Below are 18,058 nucleotides of genomic sequence, written 5' to 3'. Positions count from 1 at the left end.
TACCCATAATCACACAAATGTGCACAGGGTTGCATTTACTAAAGCATATTCAAAAAATGTCTGTTGAGTTGAATCAGGAGTATTTGAAACAAAGGATATGTAATAATGTGCAGTGCAGAGAGACTGAATAGCTACCAGACTTGAGAAAGACAATTTTAGAAGAGTGCAAGACAAATGTGTAATTTCTCCTGTTTAAAAGCCATAGTATAATTGATTTAGCTATACAGCACAATAACAGCCTCATTTTACATTTTCACACAATTTAATAACTTTAATATCATGTTTAGCGTTAATATCTGTATTATATTGTAGAATGTTCTTCACAGTTTTTTTCCACAAAGGTAATTTTACCAGAATAAAAAAAAAAGATTTATGGGGACATTTTCTACATAATGAGTTGGTTTATGAAATATATGTGTTTGATCTGTTACTTTCACCAAAGTCACGGGCTGTATCACACTCACATATTCAAATAATGGATTTAATTTTTACTATATTTAATCTCCAGGTTAAAGGGTCAGTACACTAAACAATGTTAAACTCTCCTGGGAGGCTGGAAGGAGGATATGCTTGGATCTTAACTTGCAATTATGAAACTAAAAATATTCTGTAAACTCAGACTTACAAGGTCAGCTGCAGGGTAGAAACAACATTCACACAGACCTGTCCCACCCTGGAGCCTAAACATTATAATGTTATAAAATATTCATCACAATCAGCCTTGCTCACTAAGACTAGGTTACATTTGTGTTAGCAAAACATGACATCTTTGGTGTGACTTTTGTGGTTACCACAAAATTCACGCCAAGTTTACATTGCCTGTAAACACAGCAAGGATGGCAAGAAAGAAAAAAAAAACATGCTTAAAATGTTAAAATGATATGTGGTTTGATTTAGGCTCAAAACCTTCAATGCTGACAGGTGCACAAAGTATTTTGCCTAGATGGCTATACACTTGTATCAAAAATACCACAAGTGTGTGATTTCCACCTGGGGATTTCAGGTGGACAGCCACAACAGCTGCATAACCTTTTCACAATGTCTGCAAAGAATCCAGATAACCTGCAGAATGTCCACTGCTCAAACAGACTAGTATTTTATTGCATTATTTAACTTTTGGATAAGTGCTCTGTTGAGATGTACCCTTTTTGACAAATGACTTTGAGTCATTACCAGAATACAGAGATGAACAGATCTGGGTCAAATTATGCCATGATCACCATTAATTTATTCTCATACTGATGTAATGCTAGTATCTCACAAACATGTCTCAGCATATTTGTGAGATACTAGCACATGTCACAAAACATAATCAAAACAAATCAACATTCTCCATGTAAAAACTGTTTAGAAACATGTTTTGTGTTGTTTTAATTCAATTTACATTCTTGGTTTTAATTTAATTTTTGTTTTGGTTAATTCAGGGTTAGTTGCACACACTCTCTGATATACCACATCAATCAATATGAGTCGGTGTTAGCTGTCTGCAATTACTTTTTTAACTTTACACATACAGTATCAGCTGCACTGTATGTGCATTTTATAAATCCCCCATTATTAACCGTGTGGAGCAGGGCTTCAAACCTGAAATCTTCACCATCCCCTATCATGCTAGTGCACCCAGGAGTAAACACAATCCATGAAGTATATTCACAAATCCCGCCCCTCATGAGCAGCAAAATCCAGCAAAATAATTGATTCATTGTAGTAGGATTTACAGTAGCTCCCATAGCAATTGCTGAAAACATGTTTTTATTGTCTTTAAAATAATACTGTAACATATAAAATTGCCCTATCTCTAATTAGCTGGTGTAGGGACACACACATATTGGTAGGCCATTACATGCATATTGCTAGGCTATTACACATACTATTAGTTTGTGGAATGTTAGAATAAAGGTTTGTGGGGATTATCATAAAGAGTTTTATATATGTATTGCCTTTCATATGCCCAAGATCATTTTACCAAACAAGAGCAACACAAAATAATTTAAACAAATGGTGGGCCAGTCAAAGCACTCAATGAAATAGAACCGAACTCTAACAATTGTGGTGAACAGAAAAGGCAAGCTAAGCAAGGGACTAACCCAAACTAAATTTTCCTTAAAGCTATGCTGTGGGAGAGCTTGTGGGTATGGGGTGGGGGGATGTCTTTTTTCTGATTTTTGGCTCAGATATGTAGCTTAGTAGTGAGGTTTTGAGTCTTGTCAACTTGTAGTTGTTGAAAGATATGGTCTTACAGATGTTTGCCATGTTCTTCCTTCCCTCATTGAGGTTACTGGTCAGTGTTCAGCTATCTGTCACTCTTCAGGGGCCTCGTCATTTTTCCCCACACCCACCTTTTCTGAGCAAGCTCCTCTATGTGACTAAAACTGTATTAGTGGAATCTAAATTGTTTGCCCAAAACTGTTCTCTCTCTCTCTCTCTCTCTCTCTCTCTCTCTCTCTCTCTCTCTCTCTCTCTCTCTCTCTCTCTCTCTCTCTCTCTCTCTCTCTGTCTGTGTCTCTGTGTGTCTGTGTGTGTGCAATTGAGATAAAATCACCAGCCTTTAACCAGCACAGGGACTAGATTGAGACCTGTGATTCAGACAAGTACCCTTTACCTCAGTCCCCTCTCTCTCTCTCTCTCTCTCTCTCTCTCTCTCTCTCTCTCTCTCTCTCTCTCCCAGTTACTCTTTCAGTTCACATGAGCATGAGGGAGGTGGGAGGTATTTGGAGAAAGTTGGTTTAACAAACAAGCCCATTGACAAAATGTAACTCTCCATTTGACATCAGACTTAACCTCAAGACCTCATTCTCAAATTCACCTGTAGTGTAATTCTTAACCACCAAATCACTATATGCTGAAAATAACCTAAAAAGGTTAAAGGTCAAAGGGAACAAAATATTCCCATGCTACATCAAATTTAACATGATTTTTGGCTTCAAAAAAGCACGATGGGTGTTTTCATAAATAAAACTTAATAATATTGTTATTTGTTTTGCATAATCCCAAAAGTTAATGGGGATCCAAAAGTTAGTATTTTTGTTATTTATTAGTGCTTTCTTTATTAAGTACATACCTGATGAGCCCATGAGGCCTCTACAGTGATTCTAACACAATCTTTTAAAAAAAGAAAGAAAAAGAAAGCCATGATTAAAGAGTACAAAAAACTTAATTATCTGCTGTGGTGTCCTGAGATGGACTTTAGCAGAGCTTCTCCTGTCTAAGTGCACTCAGCAGCCACTTCATTAGAAACAATGACCTTGCACCTATATTAATTAGTTATGTTGTTAGATATACACTTCTCCTAGAATATTTTCTTTTGCCCACTTGATGCCTTTCACAAATAATCAGCCAACATCTATCATATTAATCGACATTTCTATGGATACATTTTGCAATGCACATTTATATTTACTGAATTGTGTAAACACCCTTATCTGGAGCAACTTGCATGTATGCATAACAGCATGTATACTTCCTTGGAACCAAAGGCATGATGATGTTGCTAACCTTTGGCTCTACCGGGTGAGCTGCGTTAGCATTTATCAGCAGTTACTTTCTGACAGCAGGACCATTGCTAACCAAATATTATTCGGAAGGTGTACACTTCTAAACACAGAACTATTAAGTAATAAAGTTAGAAAATATGCATTATTCATAAAGATTTTTTTTTTTTAATCTAACAGGCCTCCTTTGTGAGTGAAGAACATGTTTCAAACATGGATAATTCTTTTTTCTCCAGTAGAACAAAAGTGCATACAATCTACAATACTTCAGAAGAGAAACTACACATATGTCACTGTGGAAGTCTGGTTCCAATACTACGAAGGACAGAGAATCACTGGGATAAATACCACCAGTAAAGATTTGAGCACAGAACACTGCAAAGCAGGTTTATATCTTTATGACAGTGTGAACTGTGAAAGAGCTAAGGGGGAAATATTTTTACCTCTGTGATTATCAAATGCTTAAAGAAGCGAAGCAGATTCAATTTAGTTAATGTTGTGGTTTCTTGTATGAGGTGAGTGGGCTGGGCCCTATGTGAAACTCTAATGGTTCGACACAGGATATTTGACATCCTGTGTATAATTCTAATTACAATTATTAAAAGATTTAGGAGAGATATCCTGGTATCAAACATTTAGCTACTACTGACAAAGATGGCTAAAGATAACATGCATGGAAACTCTGGAGGGCTCTAGCATGCCTTTCCATGACAACAGCAATCTGCTCATACCAGAATGACACTTGTAAATCAAACACCCACTCTTCCAAAGTCTGCCAGAAACCATTCTCCAAAAATGTGCCCACTTTTTCTGTTTCATGCTACTCTTTCCACACATCTAAATGACTATTAAAGGGAAGCGTAAAGTCAGTAAGTATGGCTTCTAACTCACTTTAGCTGTATTGAAAGTCCATGTCTAAACTGTCCAAATACTGAAAAGTTTCTCTGTAGAGAGCCAAAAAATCTATAAAACTTTAAAACAGAGGTGCTCTCTTTTAAAGTGCAATACTTGCCCAAAAAGGAGTTTAACCTCAGTTGCTAATGTATCCAATGTCATGCATGCTTTAGCAATATAAAATGTTTTATTTTAGAAAACTCAAAAATATAATTTCATATATACCTATCATTAATTAGAAAAACTGTAAATATACAATGCACACATAGCTCAATTTACAACACACAGATCTTTATTTACATTTAAAGTGTATTTACATTTACACGTTTATATATTTACCCTTTTTTATTTATATTATTTATTATTTATCTTGCTGCCACAAGATTAAAAAGAGAGTGTAATCCTAATTGATTCATTTTATTTCTTGCTTTGAAAACTAAACACTTCTTACATTCTACACACTTACATTTGTCAATGATGTAATTGCTTGGGTAGCATAAGAAAGTAAACATAGCTTTTTCTATCTATTCCAATATTTAAAAGTAAAGTGTACAAGTTTTGTTTTTAAGCTAAAAAACCCTAAACAAACCCTATCCCCGGTATAAATAGACTGTCCATCCACTTTACTGGAAAATGTTAGAACACTAATTAGGTGTACAGGAGGAGACTATCTCATGTGTTGCCATGCACAATTGTGCGAAATTAAGCTCCAGTGCATTACCAATGGTCAGTTTATGAGCACAGGAACACTCTTGGCTAGGCAGTTTTGCGTGGCAGACTACATGTAACGCAGCAGTGACACTGATGTGTATAGAAAGGCCAACAACACTGCTGTGTTAGATATAGTGCAACAGCTGGCACCATTGCACTGTAAACCCATGATTAAAATGGTCCAAAACCTTGTGGTGGATATTAGTGTTCTTTAGCCTTGATCAAGAAACATACAATTTCTTGGTGAAGTTTTAACACTCACAGCCAGGAAGCCTGTGTATATTTAGTATAGAGCACCTCCAAAGAAGGACCTTCAGACATAAACCATCTCCAAAGAAGGACCTTCAGACATGAAAATGTAAAAGTCCTTTTTCTTATCACCTGGCCACAGAAATAGACATGTGATACTTGATGTACATTTCTATCACAAACAGGTGGGTTGGTGCTTCTTTCGGGAGCTAGCAGTCCTTGCGTTATCTCTGTTCCAGTGCGGTGAAGGTCAGGTCAAGCATACCACTAGGCAATCCCTTGCAAAGACTGGAACAGAGGCCTTCTCACACACGCACACACACACACACACAGCCAGAGCATGAACTTTAATAATATTTCACGCAGCTGAATTATGAACACAAATAAAGTGCAATACATGAGTAAAATAATATATGAATGCAATATAAAAGTATCCTTACCATAACCCATATAATATCTGGCAGTGGATGGGTAGCAGTAAAGGTACACTTACACAATGCACATATAAGAAACCTATAAGGCAGGTGCTTCCAGCAGAGTTATCAGTGAGTGTCTTGATTGCAGTAACCATTTATATATGCACAAACCCCAGAACATTTGAGTTTGTAACAGGCTCTGTGAGTGCCACCCAAAACATTTTGGGATCCACTGATTCACAAACATGACACAATTCTTTGGGCTATTATTGACTTTTAGCATCAGAACAGAATTTATTTTCCTGGCAAGGATTATCTCAAATTATTAACTTATCTTGTACAAAAGCACCTTAGCCATAAAACACCGAATTACCAGTTTATTAAGTACACCCGTAGTAGTATGTTGTTTACTCTTTGACTTTCAGAACAGCATGAATTTGCTTGGGCATGGAATCGACAAGATGCTGGATGTATTGTACAAATTACATGATAAAGAGGAGTGAAAAAGGTGACAAATTCAGAAAACTCGGCCTGGTACAGGTGAGTCCAAAAGCAACCTCACCAGCCAGAACTGTAATGATTTTAATATGAAGGTTAAATATTTTGGTGTAAGATTAAACTATGGTGAAGGGAAAAATGCAGTTCAGTCAAGCAAAAAGTCATATTACCCAGAGTCCATCAAATTCAGAAACAAATTTGAATGAAGAAAATATTCACTCAAATGTTTAAGCTACGTTTGGAGCTGCTCCTAACATGTTTCTGCCCAGCTGGTTATACATGCACTGAAAACCTGCCAAAATGCACGTGCCCTGGCAAGGCGGTTGGAAGTAGAGGTGTGTAGGGGTAAGTACAGCACCTCTAATTGATGGTAGAGGACTTGCACTTCCACAACTATGTAACAATAAATAATAATCCCCAGAGCACCCACCCACTTGAAATATGTTCAAATGTTTTATCATACGAAACAACAAATTTTGCTGAACAGTGACAAGTTTTCATTTATGTGCAAGGCTGTTTTCAGCATATAGTGACTAGGTGGTTAAGAGTTCCACTACAGGTAAATTTGAGAATGAGGTTTTGAGGTTAAGTCTGATGTAAAATGGAGAGTTAAAGTTTGTCAGTGGACTTGTTTGTTAAACCAACTTTCTCCAAAAATGCTTAATAGGGATGCAATCCAGTAACAGTGCTGGCCACTGCAGAATGAAAATCACTGTTATGTTGGGCAGTTATGGCCACCAGAAGCTAGCCCAGACCTTTTTATGTTCACCTTCATTGGCACCTGCGTACCACCAAATGCCTAGCATGAGACTGAAACATAGCACAATGAAACACACAGATCTTTATTTACATTTAAAGTGTATTTACATTTACACTTTTATTTATTTACCCTTTTTAATTCTATATTATTTATTATTTATCTTGCTGCCACAAGATTAAAAAGAGAGTGTAATCCTAATTGATTCATTTTATTTTTTGCTTTGAAAACTAAACACTTCTTACATTCTACACACTTACATTTGTCAATGATGTAATTGCTTGGGTAGCATAAGAAAGTAAACATAGCTTTTTCTATCTATTCCAATATTTAAAAGTAAAGTGTACAAGTTTTGATTTTAAGCTAAAAAACCCTAAACAAACCCTATCCCCGGTATAAATAGACTGTCCATCCACTTTATTGGAAAATGTTAGAACACTAATTAGGTGTACAGGAGGAGACTATCTCATGTGTTGCCATGCACAATTGTGCAAAATTAAGCTCCAGTGCATTACCAATGGTCAGTTTATGAGCACAGGAACACTCTTGGCTAGGCAGTTTTGCGTGGCAGACTACATGTAACGCAGCAGTGACACTGATGTGTATAGAAAGGCCAACAACACTGCTGTGTTAGATATAGTGCAACAGCTGGCACCATTGCACTGTAAACCCATGATTAAAATGGTCCAAAACCCTGTGGTGGATATTAGTGTTCTTTAGCCTTGATCAAGAAACACAATTTCTTATGCTCATTTTCAAAATTCTTCTATTGGGGGTGGGAGGTGTCTACTAGGACAGATTTAAATGCTTCACTGTTCGGAAAACATTCTCTCCTGAGCAACTGTAAACATCAGTGTGTATGAAATCTTAGAAATCATTAACAGTGTTAACATCATGGCTGTCTGCATAGTGGCAATTATCTCCATTATCTCCACATAGTGGAGACAGCAGTACCATTTTATACGACCGGTATGCTATGAGGAGTGCCTTAGCCATCTCTTCATTTATCAAGTGATATTTAGAAAAAGGCATAACTTTTCAAATTTTATTTGCGCATCTTGCAATGTAACATCGCTCATTAAAGGTGCTAAGTATAGCAAATGTGCTAGGTTAAGATGGCTAGAGATAACATGTGGAAACCTTGGAGAGATGCAATATGCTTTGCCATGACAACAACAGTCCGTTGACACCAAGCTGGCCTAGAATGACACTTGTTAATCAGACGCCCACGCTTCCCAAGGACTGATAGAGGGCTTTTCCCTTACAGCATGCCCTCATTCTCTCTGTCTCACTCTACTCTTTCCACACACCTAAATGATGAGTGAAGGGAAGATTAGTGTATATTTAGGGTATATTTTTGGAAGCACAAAGAGTGGTGCCCCAAGTCAATTTAGGCAAATCATTTGTACTTTCTGATGTCACCGTTATGAACATTCCGGTGTCATTTCACACTTAGGTCTATCCTTTCAGCTACAGAAATGAACTCCCAGAATAGTGATATTAAGCTCACGTTTCTATTTGTACACCGTCTCCTTTATTCTGGACAAAAGCAGAAAATAATATAATGTTGCTTTTTAGCCCTGGTTCGCTTAGCATTCACATTGAAATTTACCACCGAACCAAAACATATAAATAAACGTCATATGGATATTGCCACTTGTTGGCTGAACAGCTTTTATGACGTATATTTTGCAACAATGCCAGTTGAGCAAGAACGAGGTTCTACGCTGGGCTGGATGTGCTTTGTGGGGTTTGTGTATGTGGGATGGTATTTCTACAAGATGAAAACTCAAGAGCTGAAGGATTGAAATAAAGGGGCATAACAACACGAGGGGTTCCTCTGCGGCGTTTTTGAATACTTTGGATTTTTTTTTTTTGGGGGGGGGGGGGCAGTATACCCCAGTATACAAGAAACGTGCTCGTTGGACCGTATTTTTAATGATGTATTCTACCTCCTCATTCCTCCACGTTTGCCATCTGCTCATTTTTCCCACCACCATTCTGTTCTCTCACGTGGTATTTAGGGTTTGGTACCTTTGGCCAGTATTCTGTTCGTACTTCAAACAAGTATGATATCGCAGTGCGTTTAAAAGCATACCAGACCAGCCTGCTAAACGGGTCTTGATATGCTTATTTGTTGCGTACCAGAGTGCGAAAGGCATTTAACCTAAAGCTACCAATTCTGAATGCACCCTAAATATCACATCTAAACGCTAGTGTGACTCAGTGGTATGTCCCATTCTCACCTAAAAACATATCATTTTCCATATTACCTCCCTGCACCTATGGGGTATAGAAATTCAAATATTACAAGAATGATGACAGTGAAAAAATCAGATAACAGCCCTTCGAAAAGTCACATTGCATTATTAACATGCAAGGTGAATTCTGAGTGCACCACTTGGTTTTTCACATCACAGAAAACTACTGTCAGTTGGCACTAAAAAAAAAAAGCCACAATCAATGGAGCCGCTGTAATTTTCAGCACAGAATATTCAGATCATGTTAAAATATTATAATTTACCTACTGGCCAGAGGATGGCAAAATCTCAAGCAATAAAACATTTCTATATTTACAATAACACGTCAGGTTGATAATGACTTATGTTCATGCATGTCAAAACAAAAGTCATTGATAAAGCTGATCAAAATGTGCAAGGGGAAGGCAAAGTCAAAAGATGGCATGGTATAACTGTCCATTTTTTCCACTTTGGTTGGACTCCACTTTTACATGTGCCACCAATGCTGTAAACTCTCACTTACCAGTGTCAGTACTTAAGTTGGGATTCCCAGTTCAAGGGAAACCCCCATTTGTGACACATATATACGTACAAACACGCATGCACCAACACCTGCAAACGTGGGCTTTTTTTTTTTTTTTGTTAACTCTGCTATATTCTGTCATTTCTATCTCTAAATTAACAAAATGCATTTTTTTTCTGCACATGATATTTCATACTAGGAACAAACCTCTTTTGGTGTACTGTGCCCTGTTTTTTAAAGGGGAATTTCACTCACTTTGACATATTTACATGTACATTTATGGCATTTAGCTGACACATTTATCCAAAGCGACTCACAATTATGACTAAACACAACTTGAGGGTGAAGGATCTTGCTCAGGGGCCCAATAAGTGGCAGCTGGGTGGTGGGGCTTGAACCAGCAACCTTCTTAGTACTAGTCCACTGCCCATACATATGTTCCCCTTTTGCACACACCAATGCCTGTCTTCTCTTTGCTGTTTGCTAGGTGATTTAGAAAGCATTACAAAATATTTAAACACTATTATTTTAGCATTTTAACTATCAAGATCATCATCATGCACATAGAAGGCAGTAAAATATCACACATCTCAAGTTCAAGTTCAAGTTCGGGTTATTCGTCACATACATAGTCATACACAGTATAACTCGCAGTGAAATGGTGGAGAGTGCTCTGTCCAAACTGAGGAAAAGAAACAGGGGTGCATAGAGAAAAATATATATATATGCAAGATAAATATATATATATTCTATGTATCTGTACATAGTACAGTACATCTGTACTGGTTTTTAAAAACATCATTTTTTACATTCATATTTGACTATACTAAGCAACTACACACTAATGATGGTTTGGTAAAATATCAAATAAGTTACTTTTAACCAGCCTGAATCTTCTAATCATGTAATTAAGTTTGTTTGACACAGTGAACTCATTGTTCTATCACTTATTTTTATTATTTTTCTTTACAAAATTGAATTATATTTTTCATATAATTTTAAAGTTAAAATCGGCATACTTTTCAAAAATATGTTTCTAATGCACATTCACACTGCATCAGTTTTTTGTTTGTTTTTGGGTGGGGTTTTTTTTATTTTTTTTTACAAAAGTAGCGAATCTCTTTCATCCCTCTGGTCATACTTTTTTTTTCTTCTTCATAATATATATTTTAAGTTATAACCATCTTACTGTACTCATCTCATTTTTACACACATCTTGAATTTTCAAGATTGTGTTCACATACTTTTAAAACATACATTGTAAGTTTTCTTTGGCATAGAATTCTCCTAAATTTATGTTGTTCCAATGTTTTCTATTAGTTTCCCCTGCAAAAAGAGCAAAAAATACAGACACATATGTACGTGTGTGTGTGCGTGCGTGCGTGTGCGTGCGTGCGTGCGTGCGTGCGTGCGTGTGTGTGTGTGTGTGTGTGTGTGGAGAAATGGAGAAATCCTACCACTGGCAGGAAAAGACTGGATTGAAAGACAGCACAGAGGCACTAATCATGGGAGCACAGGAACAAGCTCTGGATACAATATGAATAGTTTGTTATCTACCACACCAGGAAAGCTATGCAAAGATGCCTCTGAGACAATCCAGTACATAACTGCTGGATACAAGACACTAGCAGGCAAAGCATACATGGAACACCATAACCAACGGCTAGCATAGTACACAGAAACATCTGTGCCAAATACAGGCTGGAGGTTCTGCGGTCAAAGTGGGATACACCCCTGAAGGTGGTAGAGAATGACTGAAATAAGACCCTATTGGACTTCCATATCCGGACGGACAAAAAAGTAATGGCTAGCCAACTGGACATAGCAGTAATGGACAAACAGCAGAAGAGGTCTGTAGTGATAGATGCGGTAATCCCAAATGAGAGCAACATCAAGACCAAGGAACACGAAAAGCTTGAGAAATACCAAGGGCTGAGAGAAGAGCTGGAACAGATGTGGAAGATGAAGGCAACAGTGGTTCCCATGGTGATCGGAGCACTAATGGCTGCGACTCCCAAACTGGGAGAATGGCTCCAGCAGATCCCAGGAACAACATCTGAGACCTCCATCTAAGGCAATTATAAATAGTGAAAGATGATAGAATAGATTTAAAAAAAAAAAAAATACAGTATAACATTAAAAATAATTTTTAATAAAATAAAAATTACATTTGAAATGCCCCCTCAGAAAATTGTTTTCATTCAGAACTTTAGCCTCTCACCCTACAAGTACTCAGCATATCTGAAAACTTTTTGTAGTCATCATAGGTGGTGCCTCGTGAAATTGTGTATACACACACACACACACACACACACATACACACACAATTTATATATATATATATATATATATATATATATATATATATATATATATATACAAACTCTCTTTATATCACACTGATGTCACACAATTTTGAATATACAAAAACCAAATATACAAAAATCTGAATATTATGACCACCTAACCTAACATTGGGAATAACCCTTGACATTAGCGAGACATTGTGGCATGAACTGGATTAGGTATCGGAAGGTATCCGGAGACACTTGTGCCCATTCCAACTGCAGCAGAATACCTGGTGATCCAAGTTTTCCCAGATGTGCTCTATTAATATCAGGTGAGATATCAAACCAAAGAAGAACATGCAATGAGGTGGGGCATTATCCTGTTGATAGATACCGTTACTATCAGGTAAGAACGTCAACGTGTACGGATGCACATGATCTGCTAGGATTGCCAACTACCTCATACAGTGGTATTAGCGGTCCAAGATCATACCGGGAAAACATTTCCCAGATGTGTTCACTGCCACCTCCACCCTGTGTTTGGCCCACAGTTGTCTCTTGGAGACATTTCTCATGCGTGTGGCGGCGTATGACGCTGTCCGTCCACTTTATACAGCAAGAACCTGGATTCATCCAAGAAGGTAATGCTTTTCCAATCCTTCAGTGTCTAATTACGGTGCTCCTGTGTAAACTGAAAGCAACATTGATGATGAACCTTGGTTAACGTTGATGATTTATCCATGTGTCTGCTTTGCAGGACCAGATGCAACAGTGTTTGCTCATTGGTGATGTCTGACACTCTCCTCGCTGCTCCAGTGTTCATTACAGAGGTTAACTGATCCACTGTGGCGCATAATTGCTCTGTACCACTTGCTGGAGTTGTCGTTCCCCTCTGGCGTCAAGACAATTGGGACAAAACAATTTCCTTTATGTATTGTAAGTACATAAAGTTCGCAATATATATATATATATATATATATATATATATATATATATATATATATATATATATATATATATATATATATGTTTGGTCAGTGTGACATCATAGAGTGAGCTTTTATATCTGCAATAGAGCTGGCTACTTACATCACCACTCAAGACACTAACAGCACAGCCTTTGCTGATTCACAAAGAATATTAACATTAAACATTAAAAAAAACATTTGCCATACACTATTGTCTCTTTTATCTTCACCCTAATGCAAAAAAATGAAACTTCTATCAAACAGCAAATTCAATGGCAGACTAGAGGGGTTTTTTCTATCACTCTTCACATGGACCACACACTCACTCTCTCTTTCCTCCACTCTATCGCTCACATACAAAGAGGTGTGGGGAGGGGGGGAAGGAGAAAGAAAAATCCCAAGAGTCATCAAAGGAAAAAAAAAAAACCTATAGCAGCTGATTGTATTTGCCAATATCTAAAGTCTCTCAACCCACCCATTCATTTTCCACAAGCACACATTACAGAGTATAAATAAGAGGCACTAGTAACACTTGACCATAAGCCATTCTCATTGACACACTGAAGATTACCCCGTGGAGGAACTATTCAGCTGAGACCATGCCTTCTCAACACTGGATACTAGCTCTGACTCTAGCTGTTCTGCACTGCCTGACAGTTAACTCCAACACTATAAGTCAAGAAGAAAATTATAATTTTATCACATTTGAGGTTGACAAACTGAAGAATGTCATTTGTGTAAGTATCTCACTACCAATTCAGTATTTATATATTACTATTGACTCATTTACATTGATATCATCACGTCGTTTTGCGATAAAACACATTTCACTTTTGTCTTACAACAGGCAAATTTAACATTCAACGACTACTCTGAGGCTCCAGTAAGTAAATGCAATATTTTGCTTTTTCTTGGGTTTTTTTCTCCTCGATCTTTTCAGTATTTTTGACAAGCTTGCTAAGAGATGTGAGATCAATCAGACAGGAAGGTGGTTATGATCAGAATGGTAAACATCAAGCAGGCAGCGTGAGCTCTTACAGCTCCTCTCAGAAAGGGAATGAAGGAGATTGGGAGCGTTCACACAAAACCCCATCAAATCCACTTATTCAGTGAGGAGGTGAACGGTAGCTGAATGCACTGATGTGCAGCTTTCATTCTGATGTCAAACTGGAGTCATATGCTCTATAGTACAGGACTATTTTTCACAAGCCTATTGTTAATACTTCCCGGCCTTTCTCTTTCTTTCTCAGAGTGGATGTGCCAAAGAGGCTCTCAACTGCCTAATTCTGCAACTTAACAAAACTTGCTCTGATAAAAATATGTTTTGTCACCAAAAAACAAAAATAATCCGCCACTGCAGCAGGATTCAAAAGCGCATTAATGAAACACTTCAACTGATCTCCAACACGGTCAGTACACTGAGCGGCTTTTACTCAGCTCTATATTAAATTGCAAAACCAAGCTTTCTGTGACATCCAAGTTAAATATTAACAATAATTCAAATAATAAATTAAATAATAAGTTAAATAATAACAATAATAATTATACTTTGTTCTTCTTTTGCTTTAGTCACAAGCAACCTGTGCAGACTGGAAATGTGAGAAGACCGACAAGACAAAAACACTTCATGAATTCCTCGACTACTTGATCACACTGCTCCAGAAAGTCAATAGTCAACCTTGAAGAACACAAGCACAAGGTTTCTCTGGGATGGAGTTGTAGTCATAGCCACTGAATGTAACTTCCATGAAGATAGTGAAATTCTCTGAGGAAAGTTCTCTTTTTAATATATAAAGCACTAGAAATTCATAAGCTTCTTTAAATGCGCTTGGATATTTATGTATTTATTTTATATATTTAATTTGTAATTTATATTTAAAATGCTCATCTTAAGAGAAAAAATTAAAATATGTTAAATCTGAATGCATGGTCTGCGTTTATTCAAAATTAAGTCTTAGGATTAACATGGCCTTTTTTCAACCGCTTATAAAATACTCTGTTTAGAAAAAAAATAAACGACTATAGCTTTTAAATGAGCAGGATACCTTCATCCACGCAGGCTTTCCACTTTGCAGCAGGGGAAGTTCTCAAGACTGACCTTTGCTTCTGTTCTTTCTGAGACTCTGCTAGGTGTTCACTGCTAGCTGGACATCAGAGTGACCTCATAAGGGAAGTCCCTAGTTCACATGATGACAGCGTGTGGTTATAAAAGGCTATGACTCTCAGGCATGGAAAGTGACATTACCTTCTTACTAATACCACTTTTACCAGTATGTCCACGCTGAACACTTGTTTCCTACCTTTCCATGCTTGGATGCCTGCTTTAGTCACACTAATTAAACACCGAGCTCCAGCATACGTTCACAACTAAACGTCCACTCTAGCTCTAACTAATTATAGTAGAATGTTTTATCCTACAATACTTTGCAGCTACCGGGCAACATTTTTTTTTTTTCGTCTTCACTCCTCTCAGTCCTAGTTTCAGAAAGACACACAGTCATTCTGAATGAGTAAAGGCAATCATGTTCCAAGGAAACTCTTTTCCATCGAGCCTATGTGAAGCAAATCAAACCTTTTTTTTTTTTACTATAAAACAGCTGGCAAACAAGTCCACTGATTGCAAGTTGCTTTTATTTTTTATTTTTGTTCTTTTTCTGGAAACGTATAAAGCTCACAGACTGCCATAAAGGCTCAATGCACATCTGTAGCTATCAGTTAAACAGCACTGAATAATAAAAACAATCATCAACTGGTGAGTATTTGTTGTAGTTAACCTCAGTTCTACAGATTTTGAGCTTGATTTCTCAAAGCTGACACCCACTTGTGTTGAACAGGAAATGTTTTCAAGGAAAAGATTTAGCATGTATAGTAAGTGGCATACGACAGATTCTCACACTCGAGAGCAAAATATTTGTCCCACAGTTTCATTTTGAGGCTACTTATACCATGTGGCAGTTAAGATGACTGACATTTGGCTATTGCCTTCAATTCAAAACTGGGTCAGATTGTTTTTTTTTTTTTTATTCTTTAATGCAACCTTCAACAAAATGTTCTTAATGTACATGACCAATCTGATGCCAGTAGTCATTTATGAGATAGAAATATCTGATGACAGTACAGTCATTTATAAGACAGAAATATCAGAGCCACTAGGATGGTAGGTTAAGGATTTTAAAAAATCCAATTAAAAAAAAAAACAATTGGTGTGGGGGTGAAGGGTGTGTTATAGTTCTCCCCTTCATATGGAGATTTTCCTAATACTACTAGTTACACTATTTGGAAAAACTAAAAGTGACGAAAAAGTACAACTCTGTTGGCACAAACAATTTTACTGAAAATAATTCTACTGAGCTCAATGCTAAAATTTATCACTGCTTGATTAAATGATTTACCAAGATAACATCAAGTTAGTTAATGTGACAAAATAAAAAATGAATTTGCCACATTGTGTGGGTGAAAGTTACACAATTCAGGTGAGTATAAACTATGTTTTGGCAGCATGATTCTGGCTGTTCAAAGGCTCATGTAAGGGACAATTGGTTGAGCGTGACTTAGCTATGTTTAAGCCTGTGCACATAACAGTACAGGAATATAGATACATCAGAAATGATGTCAAAGTTCTGAACACAGTAGCACAAAATGATCACTTAATTTGCATTCTAGTTGTCTATCAATGCAAACTGAGTCCCACATTTCCAATGGAAATGAGATGCCTGCTGGGTCATACCTGTAGGCAGATGCCATGGGTCAAAAGAGGCAGACAGATGCAACTCTAATGGCTACGCCACAGCTAATGACCCACTTTTAAGATTTAAAGAGTTAAGCAAGTTTCCAGACCCAGAGCAAACAAAGCTTAGACTAATAAAGTTAGATAATCTTACAAATACTACTGAAACGCTATCTCCTGAAACTAACACAAGACAAAGAAAACAGAGATAATTGACATGCTTGTAAAATTTATTCAGGCACATCTCCCAACTAATACCCATTGACAGTAAGCAGCATTTTAGTAGACAGCTAGCTTTTGCTACCTGCATCATCATTATGAATCGTAATATCCCAGGGTTCTGCTTCTTATAAGCTTTGTGATGGCTTCCTTTTACAGGTTGCCTTTAACAATACTTCAAAGCTTTTTATATACCTTTCATTATTCAGCACATATAGTAGACAATCAAACACAACATGCATGTTTCAAACACAAAGTAGCACATTACATGGTTTCTGGCTTGCAATCTGACATCAGTGACAATAACATTAATATAAAACCTTTACTTTCATTTAAATACTTGGCATTTGGAGCCCATAATGCTGACTAGACTTCATAATTGAAATGGATAAGCCCAGTTTCCTGAATTCCACACATTTAAGTCATCTTTAGGCTGTATAGCAATTTTACACCAAATTACTTCCCCAACAGCTATCATAACAGCGGTTTCCTACATCTCTTCAGCAACCTGCACAAACAGCAGTAACTAAGCTGAAAGAAACTACATGCCAAAAGTAGAGAAACATGGGCCTCAGGAAAGTTTTTTTTTTTTTTTTTTTAAAGAAACAGTAGTAATATATGATCCATAATCTTCAGAGATACCTGTGTATGCCCAATTCTCCTTCTCTTGCAAGTATCAAGTAGCATCAAGAGCAAGATTATGATAGTTTCTATACTCCCCGTCTTACATTCACACAAAGATTGAAAGCATCTAGTTGCAACCTCATTTTGACAGGAAGCCCTGAGGTTTCCTGTGTACTACTAGTAACATGAGGACAAACTCGCCTCAGACCCTTACCTTCTGAAAGTAACACCAGCACTTCATAAAGCAACACCTATCTCAGTTTCCATACTGGAGCAAAAAAAAAACAAAACAAAACAATAAACAAATTGTGACTTCTGGTGTTTTCTTTCCCATAAAATAGTGAAACTAAATAGTTAATTAAATTGGGATTTCCCTTCTGGATATTGGAAGATGAACATAAAATGCTAAAACTATTTCCAAGATTGCTTTAACCCAATTTTATTTATCAGTAG

At 37.0% G+C, this 18,058-nt stretch overlaps 2 long non-coding RNA genes across 2 annotated transcripts; one reads left to right on the top strand and one right to left on the bottom strand.

The window, feature by feature from the left end:
- Positions 1–4,712: 4,712 nt before the first annotated feature.
- LOC145657646 (uncharacterized) lies at positions 4,713–17,691 on the bottom strand. The gene is made up of 3 exons (XR_014123523.1): positions 17,624–17,691; positions 11,706–11,848; positions 4,713–5,646 (listed from the first exon to the last, which is right to left on the bottom strand). It is a non-coding gene; the product is annotated as an uncharacterized LOC145657646 (long non-coding RNA).
- On the top strand, positions 13,339–14,950 carry LOC145657645 (uncharacterized). The gene is made up of 4 exons (XR_014123522.1): positions 13,339–13,772; positions 13,883–13,918; positions 14,286–14,444; positions 14,605–14,950. It is a non-coding gene; the product is annotated as an uncharacterized LOC145657645 (long non-coding RNA).
- Positions 17,692–18,058: the final 367 nt, after the last annotated feature.

Source organism: Electrophorus electricus, chromosome 4 (genome assembly GCF_041902795.1).
Source record: "Electrophorus electricus isolate QZ-2024a chromosome 4, ASM4190279v1, whole genome shotgun sequence".
Taxonomy (NCBI): domain Eukaryota; kingdom Metazoa; phylum Chordata; class Actinopteri; order Gymnotiformes; family Gymnotidae; genus Electrophorus; species Electrophorus electricus.
This window is presented reverse-complemented; position numbering and strand designations above follow the sequence as displayed.